The following is a 16,832-nucleotide window of genomic DNA, read 5'->3' on the forward strand; positions in this document are numbered from 1 at the left end:
GAAAGAACCAATGCATTAATGTATTTTTTTTAAAGATTTTATTTTTATTTAGTTGACAGAGAGAGCATGACAAAGCACAAGTAGAGGGAGCGGCAAAGGGAGAGGGAGAAGCAGGCTCCCCACTGAGCAGGGAGCCTGATATGGGGCTTGATCCCAGGACTTTGGGATCATGACCTGAGCCAAGGACAGATGCTTAACCGACTAAGCCACCCAGGCGCCCCTTAATGTATTTTTATATCACTGGATTTTCCAGTTTATAGATGATTTTTCTAGAATACATATGAATGTTTTTTGAGCTGTGAATATTTTTTTACATCGAATAGTTAACCTGTCACATAATGATCAATCAAAGTAATTTGAAATTAATGCATATTACCATAATAAATGCTTACATTAGGATTAAGAACAGGTAATGTTCCCCAATTACTCTTACTTTATCTTGTAATGCAACTTTTCTAAAATGGGGGCATGTGATTTTTATTAAATTTACTTTTATCTTTGTTTACCGAGGGTGACTAAAACATAGAATAGCATGTCAACACTATTAAGTCAACTAGCTTGTGTTCTCATCCATCATTTTCATTTCTGAGTTATAATGAGCACATTTTGGAAAATGAAGAGAACAAAGCACACATAATTCAATATAACCCCTGGGGCAGGGGCTTAAGATTTTAAGGAATGCCCAAGTTGTCCCAGAAATGAGGTTTAGCAAAGAAGCTTTAAAATGTGGTCTCGGAGAACATTTATAGCACACTGTATTGGTTCATCAAGCAGGGTGCAGCAGAGATCACCGCCATGTCTGATTTTCTCATTTTTTATTAATATCTTGGCTGAAGAGTTAGAAACATATTAATAAAACATGTCGGGGCTTTACAAATTGATAAGAGACATGATATCACCCAGTCATGGATTATGGAGAATTGATGTGCTCACCGTGGACCCGAGTGGCAAACGAAAGTGGGCGAAGTCTCAACTTTTTCTCTGAAAATGCTGCCTACCGCTTGCAGCAACACAACTTTAAAAAGGTTCGTGACTCTCAACTTTCATAAGCCTGATGAATCTGAGAATCTAAAGCCCTGTCAATTTGATCTTTGCTCCTGTATTTTCCCACAGGAACATTTGATTTTCTCTGCTGATGTTTATTCTTTTGATATTTTTGACCTGAGCAGGTTAATCAAAGGTTGTCCTGAAGTGAACACTTCCCTCAAGGGGCAAGTCGTAATCCATTAGTGTGGCGGCTGAGCCCAGAAGTCACTCCTTAGAGCAAAAGGCCTCACTGATATTTGTCTGCTACATTTTTGCAGTAAACTGAATTTAACTTTTATCTGTACACACAAAATGGTAGGTTCCACAAAGCTTCTTCAACATTCCCCAAACATGTTTACATGTTTAATCCTTGTTTCTGAAAATCCATTTTCCCATCTCCCCACCGGTTGAAGTAATTCCTTAAAAGGTTCTCATTTTATTCCTCTATTTAGTAGAAGCCCACTAAGAAAATTTTTAAAATTCTGACTCTGCATTAGAATATTAGATCATATTATAATAGCAAATAGCCCCCCCCCATTGCTTTTCAGTTATAGCAGGGACTTTGGAATTTTAAAATAAACAAAAGAATTTCAAAGATATCATATACTGTGACTATTTAATAAATGCCAGTATTGTGAATGGTTGCTAGAAAAAATAAATCACTCAAATTCAGGCACAAAATCTCTGATACTCAATTTTTGGGGGGAGAAAAATTTCCATTTACCTAAATGTACTACCTAAAATTAATCATTTCAAAATGTATAAATACTGACACAGTTCAAATTCTCTTTTTTTTAACCCATTCTAGGGTCACTAAGTTTGTAGTTGTAATGGAGAAATATTCCATTTTTACTGAACTTGATTTTTGATATCACAGTATGTCTTATCAGTGCAAATAATTTCTGAGTGACAATGGCATGGCAATGTTATGTGCATGTGTGCATTTTGCTTTTTTTGTTCTTGTTTTTTGTTTTTGTTTTTACTTTGGCATTTACAAGCTCTATGACCTTGACCAAGACAAATATTTCTTACTTTCTTAATTATGCAGTATGTTTAAATTTATAATAGCAGAATATTTGAGTTAGGAATGACTGTACAGACATCTTAACATTCTACCAGATAATCCCTTTCAAAATTCTCTTTCAGACCAAGATGGTGGCGCCCATGTCACTGCTTTTTCCGGGCAGGTGGTTTGGCACCCCAGGTCCATCCGAAGTCTTGCCCTTGCGGCTGCGTGACGCCACTCAGGCGCTCACGGTTGCTGGTGGTGCAGAAAACTCGAGAGTTCAAGGAGTTCTTCCCTGAGAAGGGAATGAAGATAGAGCACTTCCAAGGTGGCAGGGAAGGCAACTCCTCAGACCATCTACAGCGGCTTCAACACCATGGCCATCTCACTCCAGGTGGGGCATCTGCCAGTGCTGCTCGGCCTGTTGCACTTGCAGCGAGCCTGCCACAGAGTGATCGCACTGGTGGGAGGCGCCACGGTGCTCCTGGCCCCTGAGCTGCAAACCAAGGAGCTCGAGATGTGAGCCGCACGCCAGGTGTCATCGGGGTCTGAAAACGCCGGTGGCAGCTAATGACCAGCTGCTCTTCACAGCTGGGCAGAGCTGGGGCTGCCTCCTGGTGCTGGGCAACACGGCCTGGGACCAGAAGCGGCAGCTGGTGGACTTCTGGTGGCAGTGGGTAGCCACCTTCCCACGGGCATGTTGCTGAGCGGGCTCTGCCTCCGGCCTGACTCAAGAGCCCCGAGGGTGTGGTTTGGCTTATTACTTACCCCTGGGGCTCCGGGCCCTTCACTTCTCCTAGCTGATCTGGATGTCCCGCAGGGTGGATCTGATGAGCTGGGCGACGTCGTATCCGGATAGGAGTTCATCTGCAAGTTGACTGGAAAGACGTCCTTGGAATCAATGTTCCACTAATTGCAACTGGAGCGAACCTGGTGAAAGTATGCGGGCAGTGCTGTTTGGCCAAGTAGACCTCAGACATTTCCATTTGAATTCTGTCAGTTCTTTGCCGGGCCGTGAGATGATTCGGTAGAAGGGTACCCGAAGCTCTTCACTTTTCTGCCCCTTCCAGGGATTGACCACATAATGCAGCTGCAGGTCAAAGAGTGAGAAAAGCGGGGTTCTCCGAAACGACTTGTGCTGCGAAAGTAACAGAACTTGTTCACAGACAAGGACTGGATTCTGCTAAAAGGTGTACAGAAGCCCATTGCCTTAGTAGCATAGATGCACGGGAGGTCATGTGTGATCAAGAGTTAAAATGGCTGTTTAAAGATCTTTTTTCATTATTAGTTATTGACCCTGGAACAAGCATCCTGGGTAGAGGCTGCAAAGCAAATGCCATTCTAGGGTATTGGATGACAACACAGGCAGAATCAGTATAAGTCACAGACAAGTAACAAATCCTGAGAGCGTTTTATTTGTTGGACAACATATTCTTTTTGTATATATGTATATATATATAATTTATTTATTTGACAGAGAGAGAGAGAGAGCGAGAGCAGGAACACAAGCAGGGGGAGCAGGAGAGGGAGAAGACTCCCCCCGAGCTGGAAGCCCGAGCTGGAAGCCCGACCTGGGGCTCAATCCCAGGACCCTGGGATCATGACCTGAGCAGAAGGCAGATGCTTAATCCACTGAGCCACCCAGGCACCCCTGGACAACATTCTTAAGAATGACTTTCATTAATTAAAGTAGGAAGAAGGAATTGCTACACCATAAAATGGTTTCAGCTGTGATGAAAGATCCTGGTTGTTCAAACAAACTTATCCATCATTCATTCTTAAGATATAGGGAAGTTTGGCCCCAGAACTTAACACTGTTCCTTGCCCACATAGAGCAACAGGGAATGGAGCATACTCTAGGCCTCCAGTGTGAGTAATTTCATTATTTATGTAGATTGTTTAATAAGGGTGTTTGTGTCATGTGGGGATATTTTATTTTCTGATCTGCAAACATTAAGGACTACCATAGGAAAACATGATTTCCTGGGTTAGTCTCTTTTTAAAAATAGTACTTCATGAAAAAACTATATGCTGCCTTTCGCATCCTACCTTTTTTGCTTTCATTTTTGGAGATGAGGAAGAATAATGAAAAAGAAATAGTGTAAGGAATTACAGATACTTTTATATCAGTTACTGCATGTAGCTCACTGATCTCACTTGTGTTGTACTGTTCTAAAACCAGCAGCACCTTTGTGTCCACATTATATTGGAAATATGAAATCCGGGGGCGCCCGGGTGGCTCAGTCGGATAAGCGGCAGCCTTTGGCTAGGGGCATGATCCCAGGGTCCTGGGATTGAGGCTCATGTTGGGCTCCCTGCTCAGCGAGGAACCTGCTCTGCCCCTCTCCCCACTTGTGCTCTCTCTGAAATAAATAAATAAGATCTTAAAAAAAATAGAAAAAAATTCTCTTTCATTTCTTCTCCAACAAATTCTTAACCTCATAGTATTAAAAATATGTAATGTGTGCAACATAGAGCCTTATTTGATACGTTGCTTGGAAAATTGAATAGAAACTAAAGAAGCCATGAAGTCATTACCTTATGTTTCATTTAAAACCAAAATAAATTGGATATAAATAACTGGATTGGATTTATAAATAAAGAAAACAGAAACCCTAAGTTATTAAATTTTTTATCTAAGATGTATATAGTCTACCTAATGCAATAAAAGGAGAGAAGAACATTAAGACTGTGATTTATAGATTTTAATAAACAAAAAATTAAAATTTTATTTTTCAAAAGTATAAACAAATTTAAAAGGCAAATATCTAATTTTGTGGATATTGAAAAACTAATATGAAAATTGATATGAATAAAAATAATCATAAAAAAGAAATTTAGAGGAATTACACACCACTTACTGATACTTATTTGAAGTTGAAAGTAGTTAAGACAGTGAGGTATTGGTACAGAATAGAGAAGTAGAAAAATGGAATAAAATATAAATTTTAGGAATAATCTTTCACATGCACTTTGGTTTCGTTGCCAGACATCGCTGGAAGCTCTTAGTCTCATCTCTAGAAAAGAATTTGAGGATGGGGCGCCTGGGTGGCTCAGTTGGTTAAGCGACTGCCTTCCGCTCAGGTCATGATCCTGGAGTCCCGGGATCGAGTCCCGCATCGGGCTTCCTGCTCAGCAGGGAGTCTGCTTCTCCCTCTGACCCTCTTCCCTCTCGTGCTTTCTATCTCTCATTCTCTCTCTCTCTCAAATAAATAAATAAAATCTTAAAAAAAAAAAAAAGAATTCGAGGATGGACCAGACAGTGACTGAGTGGTGCAGGTAAAGAGTTTATCAAAGAGAGAGAGTACACTCTCGAGATGCAAGACTAGGCGAGCTCAAGGGACAGCTGAACCTGGAGTTTGGGTCTCTTACCTATTATTGACAGTTGTTAACTGAGGGTGGAATATTTATTACTGGGGAGGGGATTTCTTTGGGAGCAGGCTTTCACACTTTTTCTTCCTCACTTGGTCAGGGTCTCTGGCTTTTTCTTGGGCAGTCTGGTTTGATCTGGCTTCTTATGGCTTCCTCTGTGAAATGCTGCCATGGGCAGTTTGCTAACTTTCCTAGTAACAGACCTTGACTTCTCCTCTGCTGGTCTCCAGGCATCCTGTTGAAGCCTAACTAACTGCCTACTCTAACACCTATGCCTAATCTATCAAATAACAACTACAAAAATATATAGAGTATCACTGCAATACAATGAGAAAGGGTGGTCTTCTTAGTGAATAAGCTGGACCGATTATATATGCATAGGCAAATTAAAGGTGAATATTGACCCTTACTTCTCACCGTACATGAAATCAATTTAAGGGGCACCAGGGTGGCTTAGTGGGTTAATTGTCTACCTTCAGCTCAGGTCATTGTCCCAGGGTCCTGGGATCAAGCCCCGCAGAGGGCTCCCTGCTCCGCGGGGAGTCTGTTTTTCCCTCTCCCTCTGCCCATTCCTCTGCTCATGCTCTCTCTCTCTCAAATATATAAATAAAATCTTTAAAAAAAGAAACCAATTTAAGATGGATCACAGAACTAAATGTGAAAGTTTCAAGGTACGAAGTTGAAGACATATATAATACATAAAATTCTCGAAGAACCCATATTCAGAAGGTATAGCAACCTTTCCACGTGACAAAGAAAAAAGCTAACAGGAAAAGAAGAGATAGTCATGCAACTGAGAAACATGCAAACATGCTCAATGGCACTAGTCCCTCAAGGAAATGCAAAGACTATCTATCCATCTTAGAAGGCTAAAAATTTATAGTTACAAACCCAGTGTTGTGTGGATAAAGAGAAACTTCAATCACTGCTGGCAGGAGTTTAAATTGATACAACTACCTTGAAAAACTGTTGTATAGCATCTACTAATGTTGAATATGCACATATACTCTTTAGTCCAGAAATCCCACCCCTGGACATAAGCCCTAAGGAAATGCGTACACACATTCACCAGAAAACAGGTACAGAAATCAAAATAGCATCACTGTAACAGCCATAAACTAGAAACAATTCTAGTGCATTCAAGATCCTTCTGATACCCACTCAACCAAGATGTCTATTTTTACATATCTACTTTGCCCACACAGAGCAGGAGTTTACATGCTCCATCAAGCCCTTACAGCTTCACCCCAAAACTTCCCTTCACCCTTCCCAGGTCTTACTTCTTATTACATAAACCACAAAGACTTGTTCTTCCAATATCTCATAAAAATTTAGTGAAATACATTTTGAGCGGTACCACATCTATTTAAACTCCTCTTTCTTTAGATGTAAGGCTTTATTCTACATTGCAGTACTGAAAGAAAATCTCACAGAGGAACCTTCTCATACAGATTCTTTGTAATAGAAACAAACACACTTGCTTCGTGATTTCTCAAGGAGATACCTAGCTTATTGTTCACCAAACCTTTGAAGAGACTGGAAGACCAGTCCACCAGTTCTTTTTTTTATAAATGGAGACAGTGTAAGAGGACATCATTTTTTTTTTTGTAAACTTAATTTACAGGAGAAAGCAGATAACTATTATATATGCACTTTTAAGATTGAGTATATATTGTACATGGTTTTATGGAAATTATTTACTAATTCCTTGAGTTAATTTCATGCTCATAATTTACACATTTTTCTATTGAAATAGTTACCTATATGAGCTATATGTACAATACATATCTAAAAAACATTTGTATTATACTGCAGATGTCTTCCCAATGAACCCCTTTGCTCTTGTTCAAGTGTGATTATCTCTGCTCACTCTTAGTTTTACCTTGTCTATGTCATCCTATTTTAGTTATGAAGCAGTTTAGTTTAAAAGCTTATTCATTGAACTATATAGGCGATGGTGTTGAAATTCTTGGTGACATTAATATAATGAGCAGACAAATCAGAGTAAGCTGGTATGTTTCTTACTGTTTAATAAGAAACATAATGAAAGGGAGAAAGCAAAACTAGGAAAGAAGAAAATAAAATCCTTTAGTTTGGATCCATCTTTTAATCTGGAAAAAATGTCTCAACTCATTTTGGGTGACCTCACTGCATTAATCAGTATTTGTTGTTTTTCCATAGCATTAGCCTCAGAGAACTACTTGCAGCATTAATGGGTACGGGGACTGGCAACTGGGTAGTTTCAGTCACCAGATACCATCTGTGGTAGCGAATTGCAAGAAGGGTGAGCAGGGAAATTGGAAGGACGGCAATGCCTGTTGTCTCTGTCCTGTGCCATAGTCAAATCTAAGAGGCATGGAAAATCTGCAGAGTTTAGCGCTAGTGAGCATGACCAGATGTGATCCCTTCAGATGGCACCCGTGCCCGGCTGGCTAATTGCCTTGACCCAGGTCATGGTGTGAATTAGAGCTAGAATTGCTTTAATTTCTAACCCCACCATCAATGGGCTTTTAAAACTTCTGTGTGTGTTTGTTTCCACAGATCACTTTAAAAGTAGTTCAACTGTCCCCGGAGGAAGAAAAAAAGAGAGAAATTCAAGTAACTATCACAGAGCCTTTATTGTTCTTAAGCTGAAATTACTCTATTATCCCCTGCAAACAGCACAGAAGTTTTCACGTGATAGATTACATAAATTGCCTATTTTTGCAATCATTTTGTATTTCTTCATTGCTGCTTTATGTACAGGTATTTAATTGAATAAAGCAAGTATTAAATAATATTTAGATTGGAGTTCTGACTGTTAAAATAATAATGATGAAAAGACACTTCTTATCAGCATCTTAAAGATCATATAACTGAAATATTTGGTATCAGATTTCCACCCTTTGTGTAAAGAAAAATTAGTATTTATAAAAGATTATTACTTTAATATCCTCCAATTTGTACTCCTTACCCCTGGATAGCAAAATCTCTGGAATAATACAATAGGGTATTAAAAATCTATGGTTTCAAAAAAAATTAATTTCTCATGATTTTCAATAGCTAAGTTCTGCCAAGAACAATGACAACAAAATGCTCTAATTACTGCCCTCTCAGGCTGAGGTCACACAACACCTGGAAACACATCTGTAGTTCCAAAGCCATACTTTCAGCTTTTTCTTGGTTTCATGATTTACTTTGTTCTACACTTTTTTCTGAAACCTAACATCGCTGAATTTCATCTTGAATTCAAATTCTCCTACCTCCTAACTGATAAAATGAGACATTTTGAAATATGTCTATAAAACAGGTCAAGTGGACCACGTTAACCTTAACAAATAAAGCCGTCAGCTATTTTTATCAGTGAAATGGGTTTATTCAGGACTACCAGACAATTCCAATCTGGGACAAGCAAGCGACAGCAAAACCACCGGCAAGTCCACAGAACAAAGGAGAGAGTTAAGGGGGAGTTGTGAAAGGCAGTTGTAAACAAAAGGTCCAGTGGAGTAAACCAGAAGTTTGAGTTATAGCAGCTTTTCATTGGCTGAGCTGTGACTGTCTCTCATTGGCTGGTCTGTTAGCAGGGAGAAGAGAAAGCCTTTCTTCTTCCTGCTGGGATAGTAAGGTAGTATGGATTTGCATTCATGGGTGGGTGTCTTCCTATTGACAAGTGGTAGAGTGTGGGACCTCGTCCTGCTGGCTTCCAAACTTTATTCCAAATGAGGTTTCTTTTTATTAATTTTCAAAAGTGCAAGTGAGAAAGAAGGTGATATAGGCCTGAAATCACCACCAGGCTGCTGGTGGTATGAAATGAGCTAGATGCATGGGTCCTCATGCCCAGAGTCTAGCAATCCAAATGTGTCCAAGCAGAGCCAAACACGGCCATTGATTCCTTTCACACTTTTGTACACTGAAATGGCTTCAAGCATTCACACACAGTAGAAAGAAAAGGGCCTTTAGATTTTGAGGGACATTCTTTCACTCAGAGAATGGACACTTACTGGATAGATATTTTTGTTTTTTAAGACAGCTTGCAGATCTCAGTGGAGCTAGTGTTTGAGATCTGGAACCTACCTCCCTGGATGAAGCCTCCCTTCACTTTCCATTACTTGCTATGTGGTGACCTCATCTGTGAAATGGGGATGAAAAATAGTACCCAGAAATGTGGAGATGGTCCTGGATTATTCTGTGAAATCCCTGTTGATTGTTGTGTCTGAGCCGAGAGTGGAATGTGGAAGGAGCTGCATTGCAGGTGCCCTCGCCTATAGCAGCTACAATGAGAAAAAGAACAAAGTACAAACCAGAAAAGCTTCCAACACCTCCCTTATTATAAGTAAAAAAAGGAACCAAAACCTAGATAGATTAATTAACTTTGTATTAGCCAAATGAGCGCAGATTAGGATGTTGGTTTACCCATCAAAATCCTTTCAGTGCTAGAGTGGTAATTTATTATTTCATTATATATAGACTAGCATCTTTTGTCCCAGACTGGATTGGAATATTCCTAGGTATGTGTGATGTTGGGCCAAACTTTCAAACCATAGTAAATACCTGATATATCTTCCTGAAGTGCCCATTGCATTCCTGGTAAATTACAATATTAAAACAAACACAGTTATATGAAAGGATTGCAGATGATTGCTGGCACATTTAAGATAAGTCAAAAGTCTTGAAAGCTGTTTTTCTCTTGAGAATGCCAGCATATATTTTTAAATTACTCTTTGCCTTATTAACAGAAGTTTCAGTAAGGAAAAGAAAATATGATGAAAATTACTGTTCTTACTCCTACATAATTGGACTTATTTGAGATGTATACTGCATTGAAGCCAGGTGTCAGATTCACTAACAGCCTTAGTTTAACTGTGAACCTGGCTTTCTTAGGTAGTACATATATTTAGAAACATTTAGGTTGCTTCAAACGTTTCTTCCATTCTGGATTCCACTCTTGGGAGAAAATTATTTTCTATTCAGTGCGTCATCCACCTCTGTCTTGCTTTTGTAGAAAAAAATGAATGAAATCTTCCTCTAGCTTTTGGGTATGTTTGACACACATTATGATAGCTCTTTTAATAGACCCTTCTTATATTCTATTGTTGTTTTTCTACTCAAACATGGGTGAGCTATGATTCTGGGTTCTAGCTCTTTAAACACTGTGTGCACCAACATTTTCTATCTCTCAAGGTATCCACCTAGATTCCTCTTTTTTTTTCTTCTACCTTCTTGGTCATTTATCTGAGCCATCCTTCACCTCCCTACTCTTCTTTTTCTCTCCCCCCCAACACACACACACACACACACACACACACACACACACACACATCTCTCTCCTTTTAACCTTTCCACTGAGTATTTCTCACATTTCACTTTTTATTTCATCATTGCCCAGAAGGAAAGTCAACATATTTATCAGACAGTACTATGATTTAGTGTTAAGACTTCACACTTGATGAGTTCCTGAAGTTTTACAGAGATTTGGGCTGTGGTGGGTCAAGATTAAAGGATTGCTCTGGAAACCTGTTAGTCCCCTTCCAGGCATCAATATATAATTCCTCCTATATTCCTTGCTCCTAGTCCAGCTTCTATTCGCATAATATTTGGTCTTTTGATATCATGTATGTTGTGTGGGAGACACCTTCACATTGCCCCTGTGAACACCTGTAGTGACAGCCCAGCTTGGTAAAGCTTTCATTTCCCTCATCCTTTCTTCTCAATAGTTTTATAGGAATTCATTACCTTGTGACCCTAAACTGAGTTGGCATAGAAACACTTCTTTCAGACTAATTCAGTAAGGCAACGAACCACATAATTTTATTCTTGACTGTTCTTCTGCTAATGTAGAGATTGTAGAAATCAGGAGATAGATGTGCAAATCACAGGACTGGACCTGGGTCAGTCTTCTTTGTGGAAGCTGATTTACTCAGCCCAAAGCAAAATCATCTGTGCTATGATATAATTGCACTGAGATAGAGGAAAAAAATGTTTAAGCCTTTTTAAGATTTCTGGTGTGTATTCTTTTCATTTCACAGTTTTTTCATCCCGCAGACTGCTTAACAGATTGCATTGAGCCACATGTTGAGTACTATATTTATTACATTGGAACACAGAAACCTTACCGGATTTTGGTGAGGAAAAGAAGAGTATATATAATTCACTGAAACAGTAGAAAATGACATTTGTTTTTAACTAAAGCCTATTTCGTGCAAAAGCAAACACCATCAAAATGATACATTTCTTCAATTCTTCAAATTAGAATATAAAAGCAATATATTCATTTGCAATTTTTATTGTTATTCAGTTACAAATCCTGGAAATGTTTATCTGTTATACAAGTAGAAAACCTCTTGACATTTAACAGCCACTGGAATAATATAATTACATCTATAAATCTACAGTCAATATTTTGCTTAATCCCCTTCTCGCATAGACAAAACTCTGAATTTTGATGTTGAAATATTTTAAATGTAAAATGGGATATGCTCTGATTCACTAAAGAATGACATCTGCTTGAGTACACACAGTCTACAGGTTGATTCAGAGAAAATACATCTGAATGAACAGGGGAAATAAGGAGGGAGAACTTCCTAAACTGGAACAGACTGTTCTCCTAAGGGGCTGTGCTGAAAAGGGAGACACCCAGCAGCTGATGGGATCATGCAGATTCTGAGTTTGCAAAAAAAAAAAAAAAAAAAAAAAAAAAAAAAGGTGTTATCGATCCCAACTTTGTTTCTGCTGGCAACCTCTGAGTGATTTTTGTTTGCTTGTTTTGTTTTGTTTTGTTTGTCACACTGCTATAGATTTTAATGGTAATTTCCTATTGAGTAAATTCCTCCTTACTGATGCTGCAGATGCAGGAAATGTTATCTTCTGAGGAGAAATTCTGGCAATGTGTGGGTCCATTTGTGTCAAAAAGGGAAGGAATTCAAGGAAGATTCTATAGGCAGCCAGAGATTAAATGCTTTGCATTTCTCAATACTTCAGAAAATGCCGGCACTTGATTCTTTTCCATATAGTTTGTATAGACCCTTATTCCATTAACTGACTTCCTTAATCAGCGTTATAGAAATTAGCCTATTTCTCTTGGTCAGAGATGCTTAAGACCCAAACCTCAAGCATAAAAACAAACAAACAAAAAGTGTAAATATCATCTTTTCATTGGTTTTACATTACTTCCTCTGTCATGTTTCATTCGGAAATATTGGAACAAGAACATAAGCGTACATGATCAATGTTGTCTTTCCTTTGAAATGGCCCTTTTCACAGGAAGCAGGGGGACCGCTGGAGGATGAACAAAAAGAGCCTATGATTGATTCCAATTAATTGTGCCATTGATTTATTTTGTCACTATGTTTTTAGCAAATATGGATGAAACTCCCTAAAGGAAATAAATGTTGCCAGAAGGCAGGAGATTAGCAGGCCCAGGAGCATTAATATTCTTCTCCATTTATCATTTTAGAATGTACATGGAGGAGGTTGTGGGGAAATTTAATGAGTTAAAAGTGGAAAGACATGAAGGAAATTAGTTCTGAAAATAGAAGTCATTAACCCTTCATTGTCTGTTTCTAGAAATACTCAAAATCAGCCTAAACCAACAAATCATCCTAACTCTGCTTTGTATGTTAATTTTAGCATCACTTTCTTCATTCACCAGAAATTAATCAAGTACCTATTATGTTCCAGACCCAAGGATAAGTATGCAGGATATACAGAAACTAAAGATATAATCTTATTAGTCTCATACTTAAACAAAAAGGATTTTGACTACAAACTATGAGCAACAAGCTTATTTTGCTTAGGGCCACAATGGGAAAAGCAATGCATCTGTACTTTAATTAGGCAATAGAAATCCATGCGACTGCCTTCATTTGACTTTCAGCTGTTTGTTTTGCATCAGTAAAATCCATAGACTCTGAAGGAGAGCTCAACCATAATTAAAAGTGTTATTGAACTAAACACAATTACCAGTGTTTACCTCATTATATAATGCTGTTGGCACCAGAAGCAGAGTTCAAACTAAGCTTTCTTTCTTGCATTCTTGTTAGACATGGTTTGAGAAATGTCTAATTCAATTTAGTAATGATAAGTACCAAAATCAAGTTTGGAAAAATTGCTGATGTGCAGATCCAGGCACCAGAACTGAATCACTCTTTATGGTCCGTGCCAAGTTCCCTGGAAACCAGGAAAAACTTAGTTCAACACTGAAACATGAAATATTCCTAGATATTTTTTTTCAGTTTTTATTTTAATTACAGTAAGTTAACATACAGTGTTATATTAATTTCAGGTGTACAATGTAGTGATTCAACAATTCCATATATTACTCAGTGCTCAATCCCCATCACCTATTTCAACCAACCCCCCACCCACGGCCCCTCTGGTATCCATCAGTTTGTACTCTTACATTTAGGAGTCTGTTACTTGATTTGTCTCTCTTTCTTTTCTTTCCCCTTTGCTTGTTTGTTTTGTTTCTTAAATTCCACATATGAGTGAAATCATATGGTATGTGTCTTTCTCTGGCTGACTTATTGCACTTAGCATAGTACTCTGTAGCTCCATCCATGTCATTGCAAATGGCAAGATTTCACTCTTTTTTTGGCTGAAAAGTATTCCATATATATATATATTTGTTTATTTATTTAAGATGATAGATAGATAGATACCGCATCTTCTTATGGCAAGATTTCACTCTTTTTTTGGCTGAAAAGTATTCCATATATATATATATTTATTTATTTATAGATGATAGATAGATAGATACCACATCTCCTTTATTCATTCATCAATCAATGGACATCTGGGCTGCTTCCATAATTGGCTATTGTAGATAATGCTGCTGTAAACATAGGGATGCATTTATCGCTTTGAATTAGTGTTTTTGTATCTTTGAGTAACTACCCAGTAATGCAATTGCTGAATCATAGGGTAGCTCTATTTGTAACTTTTTGAGGAAACTCCATACTGTTTTCCAGAGTGGCTACACCAGTTTGCATTGCCACCAACAGTGCAAGGGGGTTCCCCTTTCTCCACATCCTCGCCAACACCTATTGTTTCTTGTGTTACTGATTTTAGCAATTCTGACAGATGTGAGGTGATGTTTCATGGAGTTTTGATTTGCATTTCCCTGATGATCAGTGATATTGACTAATTTTCCATGTGTCTATTGACCATCTGTATGTCTTCTTCAGAAAAATGTCTGTTCATATCTTCTGCCCATTTTTAACTGGATTACTTGTTTTTTGTGTGTTGAGTTTTATAAATGTTTATGTATCTTGGATACTAATCCTTTATCAGATGTCATTTGCAAATATCTTTTCCATTCCGTAGATTGCCTTTTACTTTTGTTGTTTCCTGCACTGTGCAGAAGCTTTTTTTATTTTGATGTAGTCTTAAGAGTTTATTTTTCTTTTTCTTTCCCTTGCATTAGGAGAACTATCCAAAAAAAAAAAAAAAAAAAAACAGTTGTTATGGTCGATGTTAGAGAAGTTACTGCCTGTGTTCTCCTCTAGGATTTTTATGGTTTCACATCTCACATTTAGATATTTCATCCATTTTGAATTAATGTTTGCATATGGTGTAAAAAAGTGGTTTAGTTTCATTCTTTTGCATGTTGCTGTCCCGTTTTCCCAACATTATTTGTTGAAAAGACTGTCTTTTTTCCATTGGATATTCTTTCCAGCTTTGTTAAAGATTAATTGACCATATACTTGTGGGTTTATTTCTGGGTTTTCTGTTCTGTTCTGTTAATCTATGTGTCTATTTTTGTTCCAGTACCATACTGTTTTGGTTACTCTGGCTTTGTAATATAATTTGAAATCCAGAATTGTGATGCCTCCAGCTTTTCTTTTGCTTTTCAAGATTGCTTTGACTATTTGGGGTCTTTTGCTGTTCCATGCAAATTTTAGGGTTGTTTGTTCCAGTTCTGTGAAAAATGCTGGCAGTATTTTGATAGGAATTGCATTAAATGTGTAGATTGGTTTAGGTAGTATAGACATTTTAACATTATCTGTTTTTCCAATCCATGAGCATGGGATATCTTTCCATATCATTTTGTCATCTTCAATTTTTTTCAACAGAGTTTTATCATTTTCAGAGTTCAAGTCTTTCAACTCTTTCATAAGGTTTATACTAGGTATGTTATTGGTTTTGGTGCAATTTTAAATGGGATTGTTTTCTTAATTTCTCTTTCTGCTGCTCATTATTGTATAGAAATGCAACAGATTTCTGTACCTTGTTATTGTATCCTGTGACTTTACTGAATTCATTTATCAGTTCTAGCAGCTTTTTTGGTGGAATCTTTTGGGTTTTCTATATATAGTATCATTTCCTCTGCAAATAGTGAAAGTTTACTTCCTTTTTACTAATTTGAATTCCTTTTATTTCTTTTTGTTTTTTGATTTCTCTGGCTAGGGCTTCCAGTACTATGTTGAATATAAGTGGTGAAGAATGGACATCCTTATCTTGTTCCTAATTTTAGGGAAAAAGTTCTCAGTTTTCCCCATTAAGAATGATGTTAGTTGTGGGCTTTTTATAAGTGGCCTTTATTTGTTGAGGTATGCTCCCTCTAAATCTACTTTGTTGAGGGCTTTTATCATGAATGGATGTAGTACTTAGCCAAATGCTTTTTCTGCATCTATTGAAATGATCATATGTTTTTTATCCTTTCTCTTATTGATGTGCTATATCATGTTGATTGATTTATAAATATCAAACCACCTTGCAATCCAGTAATAAATCCCACTTGAGTTTGGTGAATGATTTTTATTGTTGAATTTGGTTTGCTAGCATTTTGTTGAGAATTTTTGCTTCTCTGTTCATCAGGGATATCAGCCTTTTATAGTGGTGTCTTATCTGGTTTTCATATCAGGACCTCAGAGATGAATTTGGATTTTTTTTTTTCTGTTTCTATTTTTTTGGAATAGTTTGAGAAGAATAGGTATTAACACTTCTTTAAATGTTTGGTAGTGTTTGCCTGTGAAGCCTTCTTGTCCTGGATTTTGGTTTTGGGGAGTTTTTTAATTACTAATTCAATTTCTTTCCTGGTAATTGGTTTGTTCAAATTTTATATTTCTTCCTGTTTCAATTTTGGTAGTTTATATAATTTATGTTTCTAGGAATTTATCCGTTTCTTCTAGGTTGTCCAATTGGTTGGCATATAGTTTTTCATAATATTATCTTATAATTGTTTGTATTTCTGTGGTGCTGGCTGTTATTTTTCTTCTCTCATTTGTGAGTTTATTTATTTAAGTCTTTTCTCTTTTTTCTTGATATGTCTGGCTAGAGACTTATCAATTTTGTTTATCTCTTCTCAATTCATTGATCTGTTCTCTTGTTTTCTGTTTGTTTGTTTCTATATCATTTATTTCTGTTCTAATCTTTATCATTTCCTTCCCTCTGGTAGTTTTAGGTTTTGTTTGTTGTACTTTTTAAGCTCCTTTAGGTGTAAACCTGGATT

General features: G+C 37.4%; 1 pseudogene; it reads left to right on the plus strand.

The window, feature by feature from the left end:
- Positions 1-2,178: 2,178 nt before the first annotated feature.
- On the plus strand, positions 2,179-3,766 carry LOC113911988 (annotated as a pseudogene).
- Positions 3,767-16,832: the final 13,066 nt, after the last annotated feature.

Source organism: Zalophus californianus, chromosome 12 (assembly GCF_009762305.2).
Source record: "Zalophus californianus isolate mZalCal1 chromosome 12, mZalCal1.pri.v2, whole genome shotgun sequence".
NCBI lineage: Eukaryota > Metazoa > Chordata > Mammalia > Carnivora > Otariidae > Zalophus > Zalophus californianus.